General features: G+C 38.1%; 1 protein-coding gene across 1 annotated transcript in view; it reads right to left on the bottom strand.

Moving 5' to 3' along the window:
* LOC110223658 (solute carrier organic anion transporter family member 4C1-like) overlaps nucleotides 1-26,157 on the bottom strand; it is a 114,030-nt gene that overhangs the window by 70,147 nt on the left and 17,726 nt on the right. The window lies entirely within an intron of this gene.

Genomic DNA, 26,157 nt, shown 5'->3' with positions numbered 1-26,157 from the left:
AAAATGGGCAAGAAATACTCTGAATAGTAGGTTATAGAGAGATTGAAATCTGCAACCTCTTTTGAGGTTTGTGAGATACAAATTTATCACCCAATTCAGATCCTGGTGGCTGTTACCTATTGACCTCTAGGACATTCTCCTTCCTTCTTCAATGAGATCAGTGTACGGTTGATAGTCTTTCCTCTCCATCTTCTTTCCTGCCGCTAGGGGGTTCCAATAAATATAGGGTTTATTTATCTTAAGCTATCAAAGTTTAAAATAGCACTAAGACTTCTGGAACAACATGAATAGTGCTACCCCATCAATTATCCTAGCTTCAGAGTTCCTAAATCTACTCAGTTGCGATGACCTACTCTTCAAAGTCACAGACAAGAAGAGATTTTTGGTACTTCTATATCAACATCATTATATGCTTTAAAAAAAGAAGCTGTACATAATAAAGATTCATGCGTTAACAAAAAAAAATCCTCTTTTTTCTATTCTTTCTTACATAAAGAAAGGTCATTTGTTTATATTAGTCAAATTTATAATATTAAAAGTAAAGTTTAAAAAAAGAAAAGAAAAAGGAAATCCAAAACATGGGAAGGAAACAGAGTAAAGGAGGTAGGAGGACATCTTCACAACCACTACCCCGGTCCCCCACCCTGCAGTAACCAGGCAGCAGTCTGTAGTGCAGAGGAGATTTATTTGGAGTCAAAAGACTCGAGGTTAAACTCTTGCTATTTTATACTTTGGGGTATGAATGAAGAAGCACTTATCATGTGCTTCTTATATTCCAGATACCAAACTTGGTGCTAGTGATGCAAAGATAACAATGAGACAATCCCTGCCCTCATGGAGTTTATGTTCTAAAGATGAGTAAAGTAGTATGAAGGATAGAGCAATGGATTTGAAGTCAGTGGATCTGATAGATCACTCTGACAAATAACCTCTCAGAGCCTTGGTTATCTCACTTGTAAAAAGAAGGCCTAGAGCTAAATAATCTCTACAATTCTTTCCATCTCCAAATCTATGATACTAAAAGGTGAAAGTACATATAGGGCAGTGGTAGGCAGGAAAGACAGTTTCTGCCTAGAGAGTCACAGGGACTATAGTCATCAATTTTCATGCTTTTTTCCAGAAGCAGAGAATTGATTTCTGTTCCAAGAGCAAGAAACTGAAAAGGAGAGGTTAGTGCAAATGCATGAGAGGCTGTCCTGAGATATCCTGGGTAGAATGGATTTTAAGCTTGGTATGGGGGCCTATTAGATACACTCAGTCAAGTTTTCACTGACTCACTGGCCAATCAAACTCAAGGTCAAGTTCTAAATCGAGTAGATTATTGTTTCTAGGGAAGAAGACATGGTCTCTGGTCTAGATGGGTCTGTTCATGTTGGAGGATGGAGGGGTGGAGATGGAAGGGTCAGGGCCAGGAAATCACTTAACTATGCTGGATCTCAATGTTGTTATCTGTCGAATGTAAGGATTAGACCTGATTATCATTTCCTAAGGTCCCTTAGGACTTTACAGATCTACAACTATGAAATTGTAGTCTATATATAATTGTAGATTTTATACTAACACTATTATAGAAGCAGTCAGCAACCATTGCCAGGCCAAATGAAACTGAGAACGGTGAGATGAGTCAATATAATAATAAGCAATAATGCTCAGTTCACAGCTGGGAGGCCAACAATAAAAATACACAAGGGCAGCAAGTTGTGGTGAGGCATAAGGAATGGGAAGATTCATACCAAAGCTGATAAATTAAATTAGGCTAGCGCACTGTTTTGTCTTAAGGTGGTTCAGGTTGTTCATCAGAGTAAGACCCAGGTGATCCTCTATGGCGTAGAAGAATACCACTACACTGTCTGTTTTCCTGGGAGATATAGTTCTGATATGAGTCTGTTTCTAGGTTTCTCACCCTCTGTACTAGTCAGTAAGGAAGTAGCTGGTGCTTGGGGGGGGGGGGGTGCCCTATATTCCCTTGCCCCAGTTGTCTGGTGTCTGGTGGCCACCCTGCCCACAAAGGATCACTGTCTGGGTAAAGGATGACTCTGTGATGAGAAGGCCTTTCCCAGACTGCTTTAGCTTTAATTTCTAAGATGTTTGTTCAGATACCTGCAATGTTACCCTAAGGGTCAGAGGCAGTCCTTGCCCTCAAAGAGCTTACAATCTAAAGGGCAGCTAGGTGGCGCAGTAGATAGAGCTCTGATTTGGAGTCAGGAGGACCTGAGTTCAAATTTGACCTCAGACATATGACACTTACTAGCTGTGTGACCCTGGGCAAGTCTATTAATCCTGATTGCCTCATCAAAAAGCAAAAACAAACAAAAAATATTTTCAAAACCAAAACAAAACAAAACAAAAAAAGAGCTAACAATATAATGAGAGAAGACAACACTTAAAGTCATATTGACTAGAACCACATAAGAAAATGAATGTTTACCGTCAAATCTGTGTTATGTAAGAGGAAATATAGACAAAAGGCTTACTTGATCTTCCATGCAAACACATTAACATTAACATATAATCTTTTAAATTTACAAAGTCAACCTTTCCCTCCCTACCCCCACTACACAAAACTTTTTGCACCATTAAAACCTAGTTTATCTGTAAACAGATTAAACCAGATGCTCTCAGATAAGTTACCAGGTGCTTGCTGAAATGTGAACTACATCAGTTCACTATACTACTCCCAACTGCAAATTTTATAAAACTTTGCAAAACATGCCAAACTCAAAATCTGAAGTATTTCCCAAATAGGTCCAAAAGAGGCATGCCTTTAAATGAAATAAATGTCTTCCTCAAAAGCTACTTGTAAATAATTTTTTTCTAAGTAGAATCATCTATTTTTAGAGCTGAAAGATACATTAAGAATCACTCCAGTCAAACACCTCATTTTACAGATGAGTCAACAGGCTCAGACAAGTTACTCGATTCACCCAGGCCACCCAGTTTTCTTTTGTCTTTCATCAGAACCAGATAACCTCACTCCAGTCTAATTGTCTCTCTGCTTCACTAACTCACCATACTATTTAAAGTGTAACTAATTTTTTAAAAATACTTTTATAATGAATCACTTTACTATACAGGAAAAATCCTTTTTGCAAAATAAGTAACCCTTAATTGCATATGCTTTGCAAATATGGATTTTCAAAAATCAAGCTCCTTGAAAGTCATGAATTCCTACACTATATATATAAACATATATATATATAAATATATATAAACATATATAGTAATCAAGTAATCTTGATTACTATACACACATACATATCAAGACACTATGTCTGTTCTAGAAGATTTCTTCAGGTTTTTCTTAACACCTGCTTTTTCCTTGATTGCTACATTCCCATAAATGTCCCTAAAAATATCTAAATCAATACAACTAATTTAGTTTTGTTATTCTTAAGTGGAATTTAAAAGATTTGGGAGTTTTTAGGATAAATTTAACATTTTTTTATTTATGTTAATATTAGAAAAGGATTTCACAATTCAATGACAAAATTGAAAAGCAGGATTAAGTAGTAATTGGCATTGCTTAAGAATTTACTGACTGATTCACAATAGTTATAGGTTTTTAAAAATATCAAAAGCATGCATCTAGATGTGTGAATATGAACACACATATGCCTCTATGTTCATGCAAATGCACACAGAGATTTAAACTGAAAATACAAGTAATTTTAAAAGATATAGCCAATGATACTTTTTTTTTTAGGCAATTGGGGTTAAGTGACTTGCCCAAGGCCACACAGCTAGTAAGTGTCAAGTGTTTGGTCTGAGGCCAGATTTGAACTCAGATCCTCCTGACTTCAGGGCCAGTGCTCTATCCCCTGTGCCACCTAGCTGCCCCTCAATGATATTTTTAAATAGTCATCATTCTGTTTTCCTTGATTACCCTGGAGAAACAAATTTTTTCCTTCCAATAATAATCCACATATATGCAAATATATATTCACACACGGATATATATAAACATTCTGTTTCTCATGCACTGAAATTTGAAACATTATGATTGACCACAAGAGGGAGCTCCCAATTTCTTTATAACATCATGCTTAAATTCTTCAAGATTTAATATGGTGAACTACTCTCTTTTTTTGTTGTTGTTGTTGGTTTGTTTTGGAGAGGCAATCAAGGTTAAGTGACTTGCCCAGGGTCACACAGCTAGTATGTGTCAAGGGTCTGAGGCCACATTTGAACTCAGGTCCTCCTGACTTCAGGGCCAGTGCTCTATCTGCTGTGCCACCTAGCTGCCCCTGAACTACCTTTTATTAAGACAGTTTGTGTGCCGTGTTGTTGTTTGTCCTTTGTTCTCAAAGAAGACCATGACATCAGGAAGATGATGCCAGGACTTGCAAGTGAATTGAATATGAGGCTGTGCAAAGTCACCAGCCTTACTTTCTCCTCTGGAGCCATGTGGGTCCAGTGGCAAGATGTAGATCAGGATAAGTAAAGATGAGGCCCGATGCAGTGGGAGACCTTGCCCACGTAAATATTACCAATAAGGAAGAGATATAAAGAATAATGTTGGGTGTTTATACTTCAAATATATCTACAGATTCAATTTCATTTGAAATTTACTTTTCTGCTTCAGCTATTCGGCTCAGTTCTCCCAGTTAAGGTACATTTAATTGCACTAGTGAAGAAAGATAGTTAACTAAAATTTGTTCCTCACAGAAACAGTCACAAATGTTTTGAAGAGAAGGTTTGAGAAGATTTATTGCTATTTAAGAAACAGCAAGTTGAAATAAGAATATTTGCTTGGCTGGTAGAATAATCTTGGCCCAAAGGATCATTTGTCACAATAGTTTTTAGAAGGAGAGGGCAACACCAAATCGTACCTCACCCCCAAACAAGAGAGGAAAGTATATCCTTGATAAAACAAAATTCATTTTTGTAAAAAATATTAAAAATCTATTTTTTCTCTAAAGCTGTTTCTATACTAGGAAAAGCTCTTCAGTGGAATAGATCAGGACAAAAGGTAAAAAAAAGGCCTTTCATTAGGTGAATGGATTAAGGATAATAATCAGAAACTTTTAAAAAAATTATCTTAAGTCTAAATAAGAATTTAACCTTTCCTTTCCTCATCCCAGTTGAGGACCAGGATTTGAACCCATCCAAATGTAATCCCCTTCCTTTATTCCTTAAGGGATAAGATTAGGGCTAACCAAAGTACTTTCTTCCCTATTGTTATTCAGTCCTATTCAGGAGCTAGGAGAAATTTCTGCTGGAGAGCAGGACAAAGGGAAAGCGCAACACCTCGACCTCAAGCACAACCACCCTCCTATCAGAGCCTCAGATACCCGAATTCCATAAACCAACTGGTAGTTCTGTTGTTCAATCATTTCAATTGTGTCCTACTCTTCACGACCCCATTTGGGATTTTCTTGGCAAAGGTACTGGAGTAGTTTGTCATTTCTTTCTCCAGCACATTTTACATATGAGGGAACTGAGGCAAAAGGTGTGGTTAAGTGACTTGTCCAGGGTCACACAGCTAGTAAGTGTTATTGACTCTAGGCTTATTAAAGATCTTATCTCCTCCAACAAGGTCTCTGGTGCTGGCCCCCATCAACTCTTGCCTCATTATTGCAACAGTCTGATGGTTGGTCTTCCTGCCACAAGTATCTCCACACTCCAGTCTATCCTCTACTAAGCTGTCAAAGTGACCTTCCCTAAAGTGCAGGTGTGTCAGAAACACATACCCCTCATTCATTAAGCTCCAGTGGCTCCCTATCACTTCCATAATCAAAGTAAAATCCTCTCTTTGGCATTCGAAGCCTTTCATAACCCCTCTTTCCAGTCTTCTTATGCCTGCTCCCTTCTAATACATCCCCCCAGATACAAAGGTGGGAGAGACCTCCAATCATCTAGTAAGAGTCTTTCACAAATTAAAAATGTAGAAATTGAGGCCTGGAGAGGTGAAGTGACTTACTCAGAGCTGAGATTTGAAATCACAGCCAGATAGCATTCTTCTGTAACATGCTACTTACATCAAGAGGCACAAGCAATGGAACAGAGTAGCACAGTGAAGCCAAGGAAGCCAGGAGGCAAAGTAGAAGAGAGTCCTAATTGAGGACAACCAGGGAAAATGTCTGGAATCGGATGGATAGATGGATGGATGAAAGGAGCTTTTATTAAGTACCTACTATTATAAATGTACTGTGCTAAGTACTTTAGAAATATTATTTCATTCAATCCTCACAACAACCCTAGCAGGTATTTTGACATTTTACAATTGAGGAAACTGAGGCAGGGTTTAAGTGAAGTGCCATAGACAGGAAATCTCTAAGGTCAGTTTTGAACTCAGGTTTTTCTGACTCTTGATTTGAGACCCAGTGCTTTATTCACTGCACTACCTAGTCACCCTCAAAAATAGACTGCCTTATTCAAGGAACAGTAAAGAAGCCAATGTCACTAGAAAACAGAGTGTGTGAGGTAGAGGGAAGGTATAAGAAGATGGGAAGAGAGGATTTTTAAGGGCTTTGAATGCCAAGCAGAGGATTTTGTATTTGAACCTGGAGGTAATAGGGAATCACTGGAGCTTAATGAGTAAGGGATGGGGAGGGCATTTTGTGTAGTCAAATCTGAACTTTAGGAAGATCACTTTGACAGTTCAGTGTAGGATAAACTACAGTGGGCAAAGACTTGAGGAAGGAGCCTGCCCAGAAGGAGGCCATTTCAAGAGTCTAAGAAACAAGCATTAAAAGCCTGGACCAGGGCTGTAGCAGTGTCAGAGGACAGAAAGATGCATGTATGAAAGATATTACAAAGTTAGAAATGATATATAGGGGATGAGTTGAAGAGTTGAGGATGACACCTAGGTTTCAAGCCCAGGTGACTGGGAAAATGATGGTCCCTCAATAGCAAGAGGGAAATTAAGAAGAGGGAATGGTTTTGAGACAGAGAAATGATGGATGCATTAAGTTTAAGAAGTTTATGGGACAGCCATAGCCTGAGACAGGCAATAAACATTTGGAGACATGAGGCTGGAAGTCAGTGCTGAATAAATCTGAATATCTTCTGCATAGAAATTATAATTGAATTCATAGGAGCTAATGAGATCACTAAGAAGAGTAATATTGAGGCAGAAGAGAAGAGAGCACAGGACAAAGCTTTGGGCAACATCCAAATTTGGTTGTCAGACAGGCAGAAAGGAGAACCAGGATACAGTAGTGTCACAAAAACCTAGAGAGAAGAGAGTATACAGAAGATAATGAACATAGTGTCAGAGGCTTCAGAGAGGTAAAATAGGATGAGGACTGAAAAGTCTATTCACTCCAGCAACTAAGAGATGATTGCTAACTTTAGAGAACGTTATTTTGGTTGAATTAAAAAGTTCAAAGTCAAACAGCAGAGAAATAAGAATAGAAGGAGAGACAAGGATATAGAGACCCCAATTATTAATGGCCTTCTCAAGGAGTTCAGGACAAAGAGAGGAAAGCTGTTGGATGATAGCTAGGGGAGAAGAACAGATCAAGTAACAGGTTTTTTGAGGATGAGGTAGACATGGGCATGTTTGCAGGTATTATAGAAGCATCTAGTAGACAGGGATTAATTGAAGACAAGTGAGAGAATAGGAATGATAGAGGAGGCAATCTGCTGGAGAAGATAGAAGGGAATAGGGTCACTTGTGCAAAAGGTGCAGGATTTGCCTTGGTGAGGAGAAGGCGTAACTACATATGAAGCAGGACTGAAGAAGAAGATAGTAGCATGAGGTAAATAAATCATGGAGTTGGGGAAAAGAGAAGAAGGAGGTCTTGGTTAATCATCTCAATTTTTTCAGCAAGAGTCAAGATTCTCAACTGAGTTGGGGATAGGAAAAGGCAAGGGAGATCTAAGGAGAGATAAAAAGGTTTGGGAAAATGCTGTTATGAATGGGACAGTGAATCAATTAAAAAGGTTTTTAGGTGATAGCCTTATGGCAATAGAGGCCCAGCTGTGATTATACAACATAAATTTATAGTGGACCCAGTCAGCATGGTTTCATGATTTTCTCTAGCTTTCTTTGGCAGCATATGAGTAAGAACTAAGGCAGTAGATGGTGGGGGTAATCCAAGGCTGAGGCATGGCGAGGCAATCACTGACAGGATAAAGAGACAAGGGACTGGAGAAGAGAGGACAGTGTAGAGTTGAACTGGTTCACCAAGGGGTCATGATAGGGAAGAGAAGATGTGCAACCAGTGCAGGAGTTCTGGCCTGGAATGAGGGATTGGATGTCATGCTGAGGACAACAAACAGGATTTGGAGTTGCAAGGCATAAAGAGAGGTAGAATGACAAGAGATTATGATCAGATAAAGGAATTTCAGGGTTCAGGAACATTTAAGTGGAATTCTTATGGGTGATGGTTAGATCAAGGGTATTACCAATTTTGTGTGTGACTTGGAGGTGGGGAGGGAGTGGAGGAGTAGTTCATGGAAAATAAGTTAGGGGGTAGCTAGGTGGTGCAGTGGATAGAGCACTGGCCCTGAAGTAGGAGGACCTGAGTTCAAACCCGGCCTCAGACTCACAATACTCACTAGCTGTTTGACTCTGGGCAAGTCACTTAACCCCAATTGCCTCACAAAAAAAAAAAAAGAAAAGAAAAGAAGTTGGGGAATTGAGAAGTTAGGTTACTAAAGGGAGTATCAATATGTATGTTAAAGTCCCCTACTATGAGGATAGGAGTTAGGGAAGAAATAAAGATGGTGAACCAAACACTGAACTTAGGAAAGGAAGGAGGGTGCCCTTGAAGGAAAGCAGCCACCGGTGATTAATTATAGATTGAACGAACCTTAAAGGAGGAGAGGCTAATGAGTGATAGTGGCAGAGGGAAAGCCTAGAAAGAGTGATGAGGAATAAGAATAATTCCATTTCCCCCCATTACAACCAGCAATTATGAATGAAAGTACAAATTCAGTCAATGAGCATTTACCAGTTTTGTGTCAGACACTGTGCTAAGCTCTGAGAATACGAAGAAAGGTCAAAGACATCCCCTGCCCTCAAGGAGTTTCCAATCTAATGGGGGAGACAATAAGAAAACAAATGCATACAAACAACTTATATTCAGAATAAATAGGAAATAATTAATAGAGATACTAGATTAAGAGGCTTTTGAAAAGATTTCTTGTAGAAGGCAGCAAACACTGCTGGAAAGCGAGAACAGTCAGTCAAAGTCAGTCAGTAAACATTTATTAAGGATCTACTAAGTGCCAGGCACTGTATTAAGTGCTGGTTATGCATAAAGAGGAAAAGAGCAGTTCTTGCCCTCAAAGAGCTTACAGTCGAATGGGGAGATGACAAACAAATGTGTACAAATAAATTATACACAAAACAATTTGACAATAATTGAGAGGGAAGGCATTAAAATTAAGAGGAGTGGGGAAAGGCTTCCTCTAGAAGATGGGATTTTAGTTGGGACTTAAAGGAAGCCAATGAAGACAATATGCACAGATGAGGTCTGGAGGAACTCAAAAGAAAATGTCCAAAGCTGGTAGACAGAGTGTCTTCTTCATGAAGCATCAAGGAGGCTGAGTGTCACTGGACCTAAGAGTACACAGAAGAGAATAAGGTATGAGATGACTGGAAAGGTGGGAAGATTAGGTTATAAAGGGTTTTGCAAGCCAGAGGGTTTTGTATTTGATGCTAGAGGCAATACAGAGCCACTGGAGTTTATTGAGAAGGGGGTGACATTGTTGGACCTGCACTTTAGGAAAATCACTTTGATAGCTGAATGGAAGGTGGATCAGAGCGGGGAAAAACTTGAGACAGACAGAATCACTTTCATGCTGTTGCAACAATCCAGGTTTGAGGTGATGAGGACCGACACCAGAGTGGTCGCAGCATCAGATAAGGGAACATATTTGAGAGATGTTGCAAAGATGAAACTAGCAGGCCTTGGCAGGGCAGGGATGTCATGGAAGTCAGGGAACCTTTGTCATCCAGAGGGAGCCAGGTCTCTGTGAATGCAAGAAGAAGATGGAGGAAGTAACAAAGGCAAAGATTTAAAATGAAAGCTAGTTTTTTACCTTTGGGGCATAGTGGAAGAGGTGAGTAGATTTAGGGTTTAAGTGACTTGTCCAAGTATATATCTGAGCAAAGATCCTACCTCAGGTCTAGACTCCAAATCTACTCTATCACAGTTAACATCTTTGTTGAGGTTAGAGTCACTTTTCAAATACTTCAGTTTAAATGTCATAGATGATGTAAGCAATAAATACGTCCTACCATCAATCCAGAAAGGAAAGAAAGCTTAGAGGCCATTTTGTACCCCTGCATTTTACATATGAGGAAACTAAAGCTCAGTAAAGTTGAGGACTTGTCAAGGATCAGACAGCAGGCGACAAAGAATCTGAATCTAGACCACATTAATTAGTATTTATTGCACGGAACTGTGTACTCGATGCTACATGTAAGATGATACGATATGCAAGAAATGGCACGATAAGATGCCAAATACAATAGCATTTCAGAAATGTAAATTTGCTTCTTATGACAAATGGCACCATTTCACTTGGCTGATCAAGTAACACAAGCGTACAACATTAAAATGCCAAAAATAATTTTCTCCAACTAGTTCTGTAACATGAAACGTGTTATTGAACTTCTTATTAAAATAATAAATACGTTACAAAGGGCATTCAGTCCATTTAGGAGCGCTGTGAAGTACACCTTCAAGGACCGGAATTAGTGATTATGTTTCACTGACAGTTCAACATTCCCTGTTACAATCCTGAAAGGTGAGAAGTGTCACTTACACCTAATGGTGGCCAATAGAACAGCGTTCCATGGAAACGGTATGCCTAGGTGGCCTCGTGGTTCCTAGGCTGTGTTATTGTTTCTACAAACTTTTAGATAATTAAAAAAGAAATACCAGTGGTCAAAATACATACAAAATGAATCATAACAAGTATAAGCTCCCATTAGTAGGCCTATATTCCAAGGAAATCATTGATAAAAAGTCCCCACATAGACCAAAATATTGGAATATTTAAACAATTGTTAACTTCTCCCCTTCTTACCTCCCCCTCTATCTTCCAGTCTGACCTACATATGGCAATCAGATTGATCTTCAAACACTGTTCTCCTGCACAAAATCTATAAAGAGAGACACATTATGTATGAAATAAAAGTTCATCTTTCTTATCCTAACATTTAAAGTTCAACTTACCTATCTAGCCCTATTTGCCATTAATCTCCTGAAGGAATTATGTATTTCAATCAAACTTGCAGGGTCCATAGAACACGTCATCCTCTTCTACCTCTGTGCCCTCTCCTTTCCCTTTACTGAAAACCTTGTTGTTGTTCAGTCTTTTTTCAATCATGTGTGACCCTCCATAACCCCATTTAGAGTTTTTTTGACAAAGACACTGAAGTGGTTTGCCATTTCCTTCTCTAGCTCATTTTAGAAATGAGGAAATGGAAGCAAACAGGGTTAAGTGAATGCCCAGGATCACATAGTGATTTGAATCACTAAGTATCTGATTTGAATTCAGGTCTTCCTGACTTGAGGCCCTGCAACCTATCCACTATGCCACCTTGCTGCCCTATTGCTGAAAACCTACCCTTCCTTCAACATACAGCTTAAATTCCATCTTTACTATAAGAGTTTTCCTGACCACTCCAGTCCAAAGTAATACTCCCCCTGCCTTTAGCTCCCACGGTACTCAATGGTTGTGCCACTTACTTGGCCCTTATGTTACTTTTTTCATTGGTAATGCGAACTTGAAGAGAAGAATGATACTTAACATGAGGGTCTAACAAGTCAATTCTTTTTAATTTTTTTTTTATTTTTAGGTAATTGAGGTTAAGTGACTTGCCCAGGGTCACACAGTGTCAAGTGTCTGGTCTGAGGCTGGATTTGAACTCAGGTCTTCCTGACTTTAGGGCTGGTGTTTTATCCACTGAGCCACCTAGCTGCCCCACTAACAAGTAATTTTGCAGATAATGGGTGTTCAATACATAATTACTAATTAATTATCATCTGATTAATTCAATTGGCCCAGGCATTCAGTTTACAACACAAATTTTTAAATATTAAACAAAAAAAAGAATTAGCAGCAAACGACTTTTCATAATAAACTATCTTTCCACTCTGTCAATAGACTTAATTCAATGTGATTACATTCAATAAACATTTTTTACACTCCTGCAATAGGCAAGACATTATTCTCAATGCTGGATCCACAAAGATAAAATACAATATGATTTATGTTCTAGAAGAATTTACTATCAAATAAATTGAGGGTATCTGCTAAGCATACAGTGAGACAGAATGTTTGGATTTTTCTTTTGTACCTTTTTATAAAGTGCTATGGGAAAATTCAGGCCTGTTCAGAAGAAACCTGCTCCAGCTGGCAGGATCAACTTTCATGCAATCTGTCAGTCAAGTGCTAGCTTGATTCAAGAACTCGAGCAAGAAGGTACGTATTAAATATAAGCACTTCCTTTTAAGATTAAAACTCTTTATCTCTTCCATACTTGCCCCCAGAATACCTTCCTAAGAATCTTGAAACTGGGTAGTCCCAGAAAATTTGGGATGAATAATCTTCATCACCACCAGCAATCAGATATTTCTTTTGGCCACTAGGAATTGATGTGTAAGTTGATCACCCTCAACAGAAAAGATTTACAAGCAAAAAGGATGGTAAGAATTCAGAAGGCAACTCCATACCATGCCAACATGAGTTCAAATTGTACAAAGATAGATACTGTCAATGACAGAATTAAGTCAATTCCTAGTACACTAATTTCTAGCATTAAGTAGGTTCTAAATAGAATTAATGAATGATTTACTAGCCTTCCAAAGTCATTTATTTTTTAAAGTCTCCATGCTGAAACAGTCTATGGATGGACTCCAAAAGTACTAAAATGCCATATTAGCAAAATTTTGAGTTTCAGGGGAAAAGCAAAATAATTCAGGAGTGAGAGAATGCTAATATCTGTATAGCTACTATTTCCCTAAAATTTAAAAAGGATGCAAAGGAACTAAATTTAAAAAAAATTTTCATCATTTATACTTTCAAGGTTTTAACCTAAAACCTTTATTTTTAAAAGATACTGTAGGAAGTTTAAAATGCTTCAATTTTGAACAAAACTTAAAGAAAATGAAATATTTTAGGAGGTTTTTTCAATCATCATCTCACTTCTGTGAGAACTGACTAAACGCAATTACGTCAGGCAAATTGCGTCTCTTTAGATACTATCAAAGAATATAATAAACAAGTCTTACTGTCACGGAATTTGAGATAGAGATAGAAATTGAAGTTAAGCAGATTCTTCAAGTTATGCAACTAGCTAACAGCAAAACTGGCGACTAGTAGCCCAATCCAAGTTTAGTGTTGTTTTTCCTATCATGCTTCATTGTCTCCTTAATGAAGGAGTTATTATGACAATTCTCTAGGTTTCCTTCTCAGGTGTATATGTTTTGGTAGTTCATAATGGGGAAAGGAATTGCAGAGAGATCAGTAATACTTGGTGAATGCAGTTTCAGTTGAGTGACCAAAAAGAAAAACATTGCCAGAGATTAAGAGATGGGAGAGGAGGAAGTGAAGCAAAGCACAGGCAGCTTTTTCTTAGAGTTCACTGTGAAAGGGAGGGCAGATATAGGACAATTGCTTAAGGGGAAAATAGGGTCAAATAAAGGTTTTTACAACAAGGGAATGATCTGAGCATGTTTGGAGGCATTAACAAAGAGCTCCCCTGAGAAAGAGAAATGAAAGATTAGAGAGAGGGAAGAGATGATCAAAGGAGCAAACTGAAAAAAGAAGGGTGGAGAGGGGAACATAAATAAAGATACTGACCTTTACAATGAAAAGGACTAATGCTTCTTCTGAGACTGGCTCAAAAGAGAAAATTAGGAATGATGCTGGGGAAATTTGAAATATAGAACTGAGGAGAAGAGGAAGCTCATCCTAGATGCCCTCAATTTGCAAGGTCCTCTATTGAGAGAGTGAGGAGGCAATACAGCTGTCTTGAACAGAGAAGAGAAAATTGGGAAATGATGCTATGAAGAGTATAATAGAATCATTCAGAGAAGGAAAAAAGAATGAATGTGCAACAGTGAGGGCACAGCTAAGATTAAAGAATATGAATTTACAGTAGACAACATATGGGGTTGTGTCTTCCATTAGAGGCATTTAGCACAAAAGCAGGAGTGGGGAGGGGATGGTATTATTCAGGGTTGTAGTTTGAAAAGGATGGCTGGTGATAAGGAGGGATGGGATTCAAGGGAAGAGGACCGTGAAAAGATGAACTGGTTATTTATAGGTTTGAGATCTCCAAAAGAGGCATTGTGATGTCATTTCAGGGCTGATGGACTAGGAGAGTGGGGAAAGATAGAGTGAGAGTGACTAGAGATCATAAGGAAGGCAAAAATAGGGTTGGAAGTTGTAAGACTGGGGAAAAGATGGAAAAATCAGGCTATAGGCTGAAAAAGGAATTTCAGAGTTCTGGACCAGTTCTCAAGACTGAAGAGTTAAGGGTGATGCTAAGATCAGGAATACTGGCACACATACATGCATGCATACGAACATACAACACAAACACAGTGAAGAGAAACTAATAAGTGATGTATTCATAAGTGATTAATAAATGATGATAAGCAAGAGAGTATCTTGAACTAGTAGTGAGGTGCAAGGAATACACATATACTCTTCCTACACAAGGCCTCTTGCAGAAGTTGAGATTAGAGCTGAGCCTAGAAGAAAGCCAGGGAAATTAGGAAGAGAGATTCATTCCAGGCATGGAAGATAAATAGTAACATGGAGTGTTTTGTGTGAGAAATAGTTAGCAGGTTAGTGTAGCTAAACAACATGAACTGAAAAGGAACCTGATTATGAAGGGGTTAAAAGGCAAACCAAAGATTTTACATCTGATCATAGCGCAATGGAGTTTATTGATACAGGGGAGACACGGTCAGACATATATTTTAGAAATATCACTTTGGCAACTGGGTAGAGAATGGACTGGAGTCAGGGGAGATTCGAGGCAGGAAAACCAAGCACAAGGTTATTACAGTAGTCTAAGAAAGAGACAATGAGTGACTACACCAAAGTCATAGCCATGTGCGTAAAAAGGGACACACAAAATATGCTGTGAAAGGAGAAACATGATCTACAGTGTTGCACAGTGTCTGGCACGTAGTGGACATTTAATATATATTTATTGACTGGCTGGACTACAAATTGGATAAGTCAGGTGAGTATAGGAGAAATTAAGAATCCAAGATGATATCAAGGTTGCAAGCCTATGTATCTGGGAGGGTGGTGGCCTCCCCTACAGCAACAGGGATGTTAAGGAGAAGGTAGGGATTTGGGAGAAAGATGATGATTTATATTTCAGACATGTTAAGTTTGAGCTATTTATCTAGTTTAAGATATCTAACTGGCAGTTGGTGATATGATATTGGAGATTAGGAAAATGGTTAGGGCTAGATAAATAGATGAGAATCATCCGCATAGAGATGATAATTGAATCCATAAGAACTGAAGAGATCATCAGCTAAGATAGCACAAAGAGAAAAGAGACTCAGTACAGAAGAAGGCAGGGGGAGGGGGAGGGGACAACCAAAATTTGTTGGCATTACTTCACTTAAGATCCAGCAAAGGAAACTGAGAACCACTCAACAAAATAAATTCCCGGATTAAATGCAAACTCCTGTGTTTTTTATTTAAAGTCTTTCACGACCTGGCCTAGATCTACCACTCTCTTTATTATATGTTATTCCATTGTGTACACGGAATTATCCAGCCATATTAGCCTCATACAAGACACTCTATCTACCTTCTCCATACTTTTCTGCACTGACTATAGTTTATGACTAGCACGCTCTCCCTAATCACGTCTATCTCTTTCTTTTCTTTCTCTCTTTCTTCTTTTTTCTTTTGGTCATTGTTCTCTGCGGTATTATTAGCCAATTCTGTCTTTTAAAAAACTAACACTCTCTATGGCAGAAAGCCCAAATCTTGAGAAATCAATGAGCTCTGCTATAGAAACAGCAGAAAAACAATTACCCACAAATTAAATATTGTTTTAACCTTTACAAATTACTTTCTTCATAACAAAGTTAGGTAGGTAGTGTAAATAGTATCCTAATTTTACAGATGAGTAAAGTGATGATGAAAAGTTAAGTGACTTGCCAACAGTTACCTAACTAATGGTCAGACTAGAACTTGAGCCTTGGTCTTCTGTCTGTAAGCCCTGTGTTCTTTCTTTCTCTTTTTTTCATTCAATTTTATTTTATTTTCAGTTCCAGATTCTTTCCTTCCCCCACCTCCTACCTCATCCATTGATAAGTCAAGAAATATATAACCTATTACAAACATGAAGTCATAACGAAATAAATTTCCACATCAGCCATGTTTTGGGAGAAAAAAGAAAAAGAGAGAAAACAATTTGTATCAATTTGCATTCTGAGTTCATCAATTCTCTGTCTGGTAGTGAATATCATCTTTCATCATGAGTTCTTTGGAATTATAATGAGGCATTGCGTTGATCAGAGTTACCATCTTTCATAATTGATTATCTTTACAATATTGCTTTATCTATATAGATTGTTCTCTTAGTTCTGTTCATGTCATTTTGCATAAGTTCATAAGTCTTTCCAGGTTTTTCTGAAACCATTCCCTTTATCATTTCTTATATACAGCGAAATAGTATTTCATTACATTCATATACCATAACTTGTTCATCAATTCTGCAATTAATGGACACCTCACAGTCCAATCCTTTGAAAGAGAAAGACCTGCTAGAAATATTTTTGTACATACAGGTCCTTTTCCTTTCTCATTGATCTCTTTGGGGTAGTATTGTGCTAATATTGGGAATGTACAGTTGAATCATTTTTGGGACATAGTTTCAATTTGCTTTCCAGAATGATCGGACTAGCTCTTAGCTCCACCAACAGGACATTAATGTGCCTTTTTTGCCCATTACCCTTCAGCATGTTATTTTCCTTTTCTGTCATCTTAGCCAATCTGATGGGTATGAGGTGGTACATCACAGTTGTTCTAATTTCTATTTCTCTAATTATTAGTGATTTAGAACATTTTTTATACAAATATTAAAACTTTGATATCTTCTTCTGAAAAGTGCCTGTTAATATCCTTTGATCATTTACCGAATTTGGAATGGCCCTTATTCTTATAAATTTGTCTCAGGCTCCTATATATTTGAGAAATGAGATATTTAGCTCTGACCAGTAACTTTAGCTATTTGATATTAAATGATTAAATGAAGCTGGTGCTTAGTCACTATGCCCTAAAAATGGAATAAGCAACTGGTGGAAAGACTCAAATTGATGCATAGAAGGGACACTTCAACCCCTCAGGATGCTCTAAAACCTTGAGGGGGAAAATTGGACATGCAACAGGCCTGGCCCTGACAGAGTGGGAATATTCAACACACATACACACACACACACACACCCCTCTGTGTGTGTGTGTGTGTGTGTGTATGTATATGTGTGTATACATTCATAAACATATACACATACCAGGCAGTGTCCTCTTTGGCTCATATGCAATAAGGCAAATACAAAGCAAAATTTTATATTGAAACCATGACTCCATTCCATTGTTCTGTGCAAATTTCCACTGATCTAGGCTCTCTCCTCTCCTATCTCATAAGCCTACATCTCATAATCACAGGTTGTAATAGGTCTTCTGGTTCAATCCCTTAATTTTATAAGGAATCTTAACACAGTGGCCAGTACACACACACATGGGTCATTTGCCAAATAGATACTATATTCTCTTTCTTCTTCCTACAATGGATCAGACATTAGATACACAGCTTGCCACTTTTCTTATTTTTATCTACATGTGATTGCCCTGGATGGGGGTGGGGGGTGGCTATTGTGGAGTAGATTCAAATTCCACCTCCTCTTCTGACGGGAGAAATGGCCTAGAATTGTGTAGACTTCTAGGATTTTAAGTTTTCACTCATCTCCTGAGGCACAGTTTAAGGATGGGGCAGGACTTAGAGAACCCAGAGAAAAAGTAAGAAACCAAGGGGAGTGAGAGACTCCCTTCTTCAGGGGCAGCAGCTTCTGAGCAGCTGAAAAGCAAGTGACATGAGCTTTGCCCTCCCAGACTGATAGACAAAAAGAAGCAAAGGCCAGAAGGGTTTTTTCCACAGCCATTCATCTATATAGCTGAAGCAGGGGAAAAAAAGCATATTTATGACAGTGAATATGGAAAAATTGGCAGTCCTTTTTCCCTACTTCAGCTGAAGGTGATTGGTACCCAGTTGTGAATTTGTTCATTTACTCTGATATAAGTTGTGTCTTTATTGACCTAGTTTCACTCATAAACATCTCTGGATAAGCTCAAACATGTGCTTTTCCTTGTGTTTCTTTGTTTGTGGTCTGAGTGCACAGGGTAGAACAGTCACACAGAAGACCACTGACTACAAAGTTCTCTCTTCCTGGCTGTGGGCCGGGAATGCCAATACCTGGTTCATCACGAGAGAAGCTCTCTCTAACTCGGAGAGACAGACAGACAGATAGATCTACAGAGACAGAAAGCAACTGAGCCATTTATCCAGCATTTTCAGTAATTATAAATTCCCCAGAGTAAAAATTCAAAAGGGACTTGAGAACCATTCGATCCCTAACACTTCTGAGTTGGACTTTCATCCCAGGCTTCTGCAGCAAGTTTTGGAAAGAGAATAAGGAAATGTGAGTGTGACTTCGGTTTTACTCATACATTAACCTGCAATACCTTGCTATAGAGTGACCCCTAGTGCTTTTCATATATGTGTCTTTTCATAAATTCCCCACAGAAAATAAAAAGTTTGAGGACTTCTTTCTTCTTCTTTTTCTTTCTTTTTGGTGAGGCAATCGGGGTTAAGTGACTTGCCCCAGGGTCACATAGCTACTAAGTATCAAGTGTCTGAGGCCAAATTTGAACTCAGGTCCTCCTGACCCCAAGGCCAGAGCTGTATCCACCACAATACCTACCTGCCCCCTGAGGACTTCTTTCCGTAAGTGAGTAGAAGACAACATCAGTCTTATGAACCAGCATTAGGGAGCTCAGGCAGTGACTTTGTGGACCATAGTTATCCTAAACTAACGCAGACTTCCATCCCAACCTACTGCCCTGTAATCTACTGATTCTCTTGTCCTTATTCATTGCAGCAGTGTTGTATCTCTCCATTGCCATTGACCTAGGACTGAGAGAGGTTTCCACGGCTGAACTAAGGCCAAGACCAGAGACTCAGATACAAGATTTCTTGTTGTTAATACCTCATCCATGGATAGAGTCTAATCTTCCCTACTTTTCTAGTACTCGAATAAAAGTTGATGCCTCCCCCCTCTTTTTAGTCACAAAGCTTTTAAGGGCAAGATCCCCAGTAAAAATTCCTAATATGCAGTTGGCAAATACCTACCTCTTCCCCTAATCTTAGTAATAAAGCACCTCAAATGATATAATGCAAATTAACCCCACCCTATTGCTACTACCATTTCCTTTTCTCTCATCTTGTTTCACCTTAGCCATATCCCTCCCGAATACCTATGAAGAAACATCTTAACCCTTCATTGTGCCTTTTGGAACTCAAATTCTATTGTTAACAAACTTCCTTTGATGCTAGACATTTTCTTCCTTCACTCCTTCCATATTCTGGTACATGTGGAAATCTAGCTCCCCACAAAATTAATGCAATATCAGGCATCCTCTCCAATACTGGATGCACCATCTCTCTTGCTTCCCAACACACTGGACCAGAAGAGGGAGTAGGAACACTCATTGCACCTCATTCTCCTTTCCAGAATCTCCATTTGCTTCCGTGGCTCAATTTTTTTTTCTTTTTGAGGTTTGCAGTATACAGGTGAAACATTATCCAGCACTTGAAATGGGTGGTACAATGGATGGAGTGTTGGAGTCAGGAAGACTTGGGTTCAAGTCCAGCCTCCAGCACTTCCTGGATGTGTGATCCAGGGCAAGTATGTGATTCTGCCTCAGTTGTGATTCTGTCTCAGTTTCCTCAACTGTGAAATGGGGATAATAATAGCACCTACCTCCCAGGTTGTTGTGAGGATCAAATGAGATAATATTTGTAACATACTTAGCACAGTACCTGTAACATAGTGGATGCTTAACAAATGTTTGTTTCCTGCCTGCCATCCTGCCTACCTGCCTGAATGCCATTATCTATTAGACTCCAGGTCATTCTTTCTCCTTGAAAGAGCTCAGAACTGGTTCAGTCTTCCTCTCTACTTAAAACTCTGTCCTTATACTTGGTGACTTCACGTTGTGTATTGATAGTCCCTCAAACACTGTGACCTACCAACAGAACAATCTATGACCTACAATTCCTAAGTGTATGACCTAATTTCATGACCTTTACCTCCATCACACCACCGAAGGAGAGGAATGAGTCACCCATGGCTGTTCCACTTCCATGAACAAGAACTATGAAATTCTTCTGACTATAACTTCTCTTCCTGGGTATTACTCCTTCTCAAATGAGAGGTGGGCAGTCCAACTAGTTACGTATATATGTATGGTTTTCTGTTACAAATGAGTAATAAACTGACCACAGAATTTGACAGAATGAAGACACTACGCTGGATCCTGCCTGGCAAAAAGTTCAGTACTTACGATAGCCTTACTAATTACAGCAAAAGCCCATCTTGTCCCTATTCGCTGGAACACTGGTTCTCCATTGCCACTGAACTAGCTGGGCAAAGTTTCCGTTGTTAGATGGAAACCAGGTCCAAAAAAAGACTTAGATACAAGATCTCTCATAGTCAAGTGCCTAAAATTCATCCAAAAGGCTATAAATTAGAAACATTAGAATTAATTTCCCGAGTTTAAATCCGGTCTCAGACACATAACACTTACTAGCTGTGTGACCCTGGGCAAGTAAAAAAAAAAAAAGAATTAATTTCCATTTCCAGAAAAGGCTTTAAAGACCAACTGTAAGCTCCTCTCATTAAGATCAGCTAGTTTGTTAGATTAGATAGCTAATTGTCTCCTATAAAGACTCAGAGTGCTTATACACTTTATAGAATTAGACATTTTAAGGGAAGGATGGCAGCTAAAGTTACTAACAGCCATAAGACAGAAACCAACAAACCTTTAGTTTACTAAATAAATAGGGGGAAATATAGTAAATGTAGTAAAACAATCCATATTTTAAAACCAAATTGTTCTTAATTTCAATGACAGAAAACAAAAGTTACTAACAGCCATAAGACAAAAAGAGATGGTAACATCTGAAAGGAATTGGGGGGAAGATCAAAGACAAACCTCTCAATTTATAGCCTGTCCAAGTCTTGCCTATACTATTAATACCACTAATAGTTTCCTTTTTCTAAAATCTTCTCACATTTTTCCCTATTACCTAGCAGACAAGTGATCTGGGAAAAGTGTTAACTTAAATACTGTTCTCAATTACAAATATTTAATTCTTTAAGCATCAGATGACTCAGCAGACATGCAACCTTTGAGTAAATTTGTACTACCTTTCTCACTTTGCAGAAGGTATATGATAAGAAACCTTCAAATTAAATCTCCTATTGTGATCTTTGTTTGTATTCTTTCTGGAGTCCAGAGGGGACAATCTTAATTCAAAAAACAAAGGAAAAACTAAAAGGATCAAGGTTTGGAGTTTAAGGATTAAGATTTTGGTGTTTTGGGGCAGCTAGGTGGCACAGTAGGTAGAGCACCAGCCCTGGAGTCAGGAGGACCTGAGTTCAAATCTGGTCTCAGACACTTAACACTTACTAGCTGTGTGACCTTGGGCAAGTCACTTAACCCCACTGCCTAGCCAAAAAATAAAAAATAAAAAAGATTTTGGTGTTTCATTTTAAAGTATAGGTGAGCCTTCTTAATGTCGAACCTTCTAGATTATCCAATTTTTGTGCACAAATTAGACTTTACTAATGATTACAATGAAACTCATTTATATAATACTTATTTTAACTAATTTTTTTTCTTATTGTAATGTTGTTCCCCTGGGAAAAAAAAAGAAATGTTTGAATGAAACCAACAAACCTTTAGTTTACTAAATAAATAGGGGGAAATGTAGTAAAAGAATCCATATTTTAAAACCAAATTGTTCTTAATTTCAATGACAGAAAACAAATGGTTATTTTAAGCAACATCCATTAGGTAGGCAAAGTGATGTAAGGGAGAAAACAATTCCTTATACTTCTATATATTGCCCAACTAGGTGTCTTGAATAGTACCTTGCTCATAGCAGATATTAGTATTAATTTGAATTCAGAATCAAGTATGAGAATAGAAAGTGGCAATAGATACATGAAGTACAAGGAAAAACAAAAATCTTAACCTTAATAGCTTTAAAGGCCCACAATGAAATAGGTGGGATTAACACCTTCAAAAGTAGGTTCCAGTATTTTTCTACTTAAAATAGGATACTCAGATTAAACATGTTTTCTTGAACTACGGGAAAGTAGAGAGGATAAAGATAAAGAAAAGGGAGACAATACAGTTCCTAATATCCTGGCTATATCACTTATTTCCACAGCCTTCTGGTTAGTATCCTCATAAAACTTTTTTAAAAAATATTTATCAGTAGTCTAAAGTGGGTTCTTAACACCTGAGGTCCAGGAACTTCAAAAAAAATTTTTTTGATAACTATATTTCAATGTAATTGGGCTTCCTTTGTAAAGCTATTTATCTTATGTATTTTAAAACATTATTCTGAGAAGGGGTCCAAGGCTTCACCAGATTTGCAAAGAGATCTATCACACATGTGCTCTAAAAAGATTATGGTTTAGGTTTTAGGGATTGATGTTTTGGCGTTTCATTCTAAAGCTTTGGCATTTTGAAGGCCCTGGGTCTTTCAACTGGGACTTTCCATTAGAGATCACAGTCAAAGTGGTTTCTCCCATTAATCCCCTACTAATCATCCCAGTAGGTACTAAAGTGGGTGGAGGCAGTGTAATCTAGAGAAGAGAGGACTATAGGAGTTGATACATGAGACCTTAGCTTGGCCCAACAACTGTCTAGCTATGTGACCATGAAAGCACTTTGCATTATATGTAATATAAATGTATGTTGTACATTAGACAATATAAATATAAAGGATTCATCTACTCAACACCCATCTTTAGTCTATTCATTTCCATTGCCTCAAAAAGAAAGGTCCCCAACTCTTTTGTGAAGACATAATTTACATTTTCCAAAAGCTCTTGAATCACTAAAACAGTGGTCCTGTTTGTAAGAACCTGTGAGAAATTGGAAGGGGGGCCAACAAGGGAAGGGTAGGAAGTTAGAACAAAGAAATTATGGCCAACCATAACATTTATTTTTGGAGTCAAGATTATAGAGAAGTGTATTTGTGTTGAGGGGAGGGTGTAGCAGCTAGTGCTTTGAGTTTTACTCCTCTCGCCATGGGAATGCCAGCAAAAAGCAAGGAGGGAATTGTGGTTCAGGACAGGGTAATGGAAGCAGCAACCAGGAACAAGTTCTGTCAAGTAAGGATGTGAGATCTTGATACAGGCATACCGACTAAGGGCTTTATGGGCAACTGTAAGAGGTTCCTGACTCTTTCATAGAATAAATAGCTCCTTGAGGGAACTTTTTTTTTTGGGGGGGGCAGGAGAAATAACCACATGTAATAGCATAAGAGAGACATTCATATCCTAGTTTCCCTTCTGCCTTGCATTGAGACTTATAAATACCTTCTTTAACCAAGTGTGATTTCTTATATTCATCAAGGGTACAGACTGGGATATTATTGCAAGGAAGTTATGAAAACCACATCTTAGAGGATGATGAAAAAAATTAGCCTGAAGTAAAAGGACACCTGTCATAGTTTCTGTTCAGTAGCCTGCATGATAATTTCATGGTATATACAGTTCACTGTGCCCAGCTGAGTAATGTACAAACTCAGATAGCAAAGAGATGTAGTAAAAGTCTAAATTCTTCTTCATATACTCCCCACAGTGTGCATGAGTACTGCTCAAAAGGAAACTAAAGCACCATCTTAGATATCCTGATGACTCCCAAAATAAATATGCAAAATAAATCCTAGTTACAATCAAACAGCGTACTAATATACTTCTCTTCTGAATAAAAGGGTTCCATTTATTTACCTAACAAAACTTTATATGAGCAAAAGATTTATGTTCATATAGAACCAAATATTGCTAGTAAGCTTATATCAGTTAAAAAGTTAACATCATCCAAAGTACTAAACAAACTGATCTAATGGCTAACAAGTAGCAGAAGGAAAAAATATTAAATACTATGAGTTAAAAAATGGCACAGAGCATACTGGTTACCATTCAAGGCCATATTTTAAAACATAAAACAAATCCTTTTATTAAGGGAATTTGTTCTGTGAAGTTTGGATTCAGTCAAAGGGCCACAGTTGAGGACCTAGAGACCATGTGTGGCCTCACGGCCACAGGTTCCCCACCTCTCCTTTAAGTCTCCAAGTGAATAAAGCTTCAGAATATTAGAAACTCTCATACTTCCCAAATTGATCATGAATGCTTTTGAGGAATCATTCAATATTTTTCCCTAGTCTGGCTTCAGACTTAAATCAATTCCTAGTAGCTGGAGAATACAATATTGAGGTTTTAGTAGCCCATTATATAGGTGTGAAGAAGCTGGGGAACAGAGAGGCTAATTGACTTTTCCTGTAATCAATCAAAAAGTCATCAAGTGGTAACTATGGGCCAAGCATCATGCTATCATCAGGGAACTGGAGTTTTTTGAGAGGCATACCCATCAGTGGAGTTCCAATCTCTGTGGGTCAAAGATAGAAGAGTAAATTGAAAGCATAGAAATGCATCACCACGATAAAGAAATTTAACATAATAGCTTCAATTTCCTATGGCACAGATTTAGTTTTCATAACTTTTGAGGCCTTCGCGGAGTAAACAACCAGCAGTTTTCTTCAGCAACTTAAAATAGGGGATGGAGAAGTAGAGAACAAGGTGGGGAGGCCTTCTGTAGAGATATTTGCCATAAAGGTGACAGGGATTTTTATTGGAATGAGAAGACATTCCCTGTTCAAGGGGAAGAGATAAAAAGAGATGACCAACAAAATGGGTACATGATTTAGACATAAAGGGTGATACAATGAGCAGATTAGGAGAGCAAGGAATGGTTTACCTGCCAGATCTATGGAGAAGGGAAGAATTTATGACCAAACAAGAGATAAAGAACATTATGAAATGCAAAACAGATAATTTTGATCACATTAAATTTAAAAGGGTTTGCACAAAGCCAATGCAACCAAAATTAGAAGGAAAGCAGAGAGCTGGGAAACAATTTTTATAGCCAGTGTCTCTGATAAAGGCCTCATTTCTAAAATATATAAAGAACTAAGCCAAATTCATAAGAATACAAATCATTCCCCAATTGATAAATGGTAAAAGAACAGGCTGTTTCCAGATGAAGAAATTAAAGCTATCTATAGTCACATGAAAAAATTCTCTAAATCACTATTGATTAGAGAAATGCAAATTAAAACAAGTCTGAGGTACCACTTCACACCTATCTGACTGGCTAATATGACAAAACAGGAAAATTATAAACGTTGGAGAAGATGTGTAAAATTAGAACACTAATGCATTGTTGGTGGAGTTGTGAACTGATTCAACTATTCTGGAGAGCAATTTGGAACTATGCTCAAAGGAAAACCAAACTGTGCATACCCTTTGATCCAGCAACACTACTAATAGGCCTGTAGCCCAAAGAGAGGCAAAAAAAAAAAAGGGAAAAGGACCCACATGAACAAAAATATTTATAGCAGCTCTTTTTGTGGTGGCAAAGAATTGGAAATTGAGAGGGATGCCCATCAATTGGGGAATGGCTGAACAAATTGTGGTATATGAATGTAATGGAATACTATCATGCTATAAGAAATGATGAGCAGGCAGATTTCAGAAAACCCAGAAATACTTATATGAACTAATGCTGAGTGAAGTAAGCGGAAGAACATTGTACACAGAAACAGCAACATTATGCTACGACCAACTTTGTTAGACTTAGCTCTTCTCAGCAGTACAGTGATCCAACACAATTCCAAAAGACTCATGATGGAAAATGCTATCCACATCTAGAGAAAGAATGATGGAGTCTGAATGCAGATCTAAGCATACTATTATCTCCTTTATTTTTGTTTTTGTTTTTTTCTTTCTTGTGGTTTTTCCCTTTTGTTCTGATTCTTCTTTTACAACTTGACTAATGTGGAAATACATTTAC

Source organism: Phascolarctos cinereus, unplaced genomic scaffold, assembly GCF_003287225.1.
Source record: "Phascolarctos cinereus isolate Bilbo 61053 unplaced genomic scaffold, phaCin_HiC Scaffold_4;HRSCAF=312, whole genome shotgun sequence".
NCBI lineage: Eukaryota > Metazoa > Chordata > Mammalia > Diprotodontia > Phascolarctidae > Phascolarctos > Phascolarctos cinereus.
The sequence above is the reverse complement of the archived record's forward strand: the minus strand, read 5'-3'. Positions and strand labels throughout refer to the sequence as shown.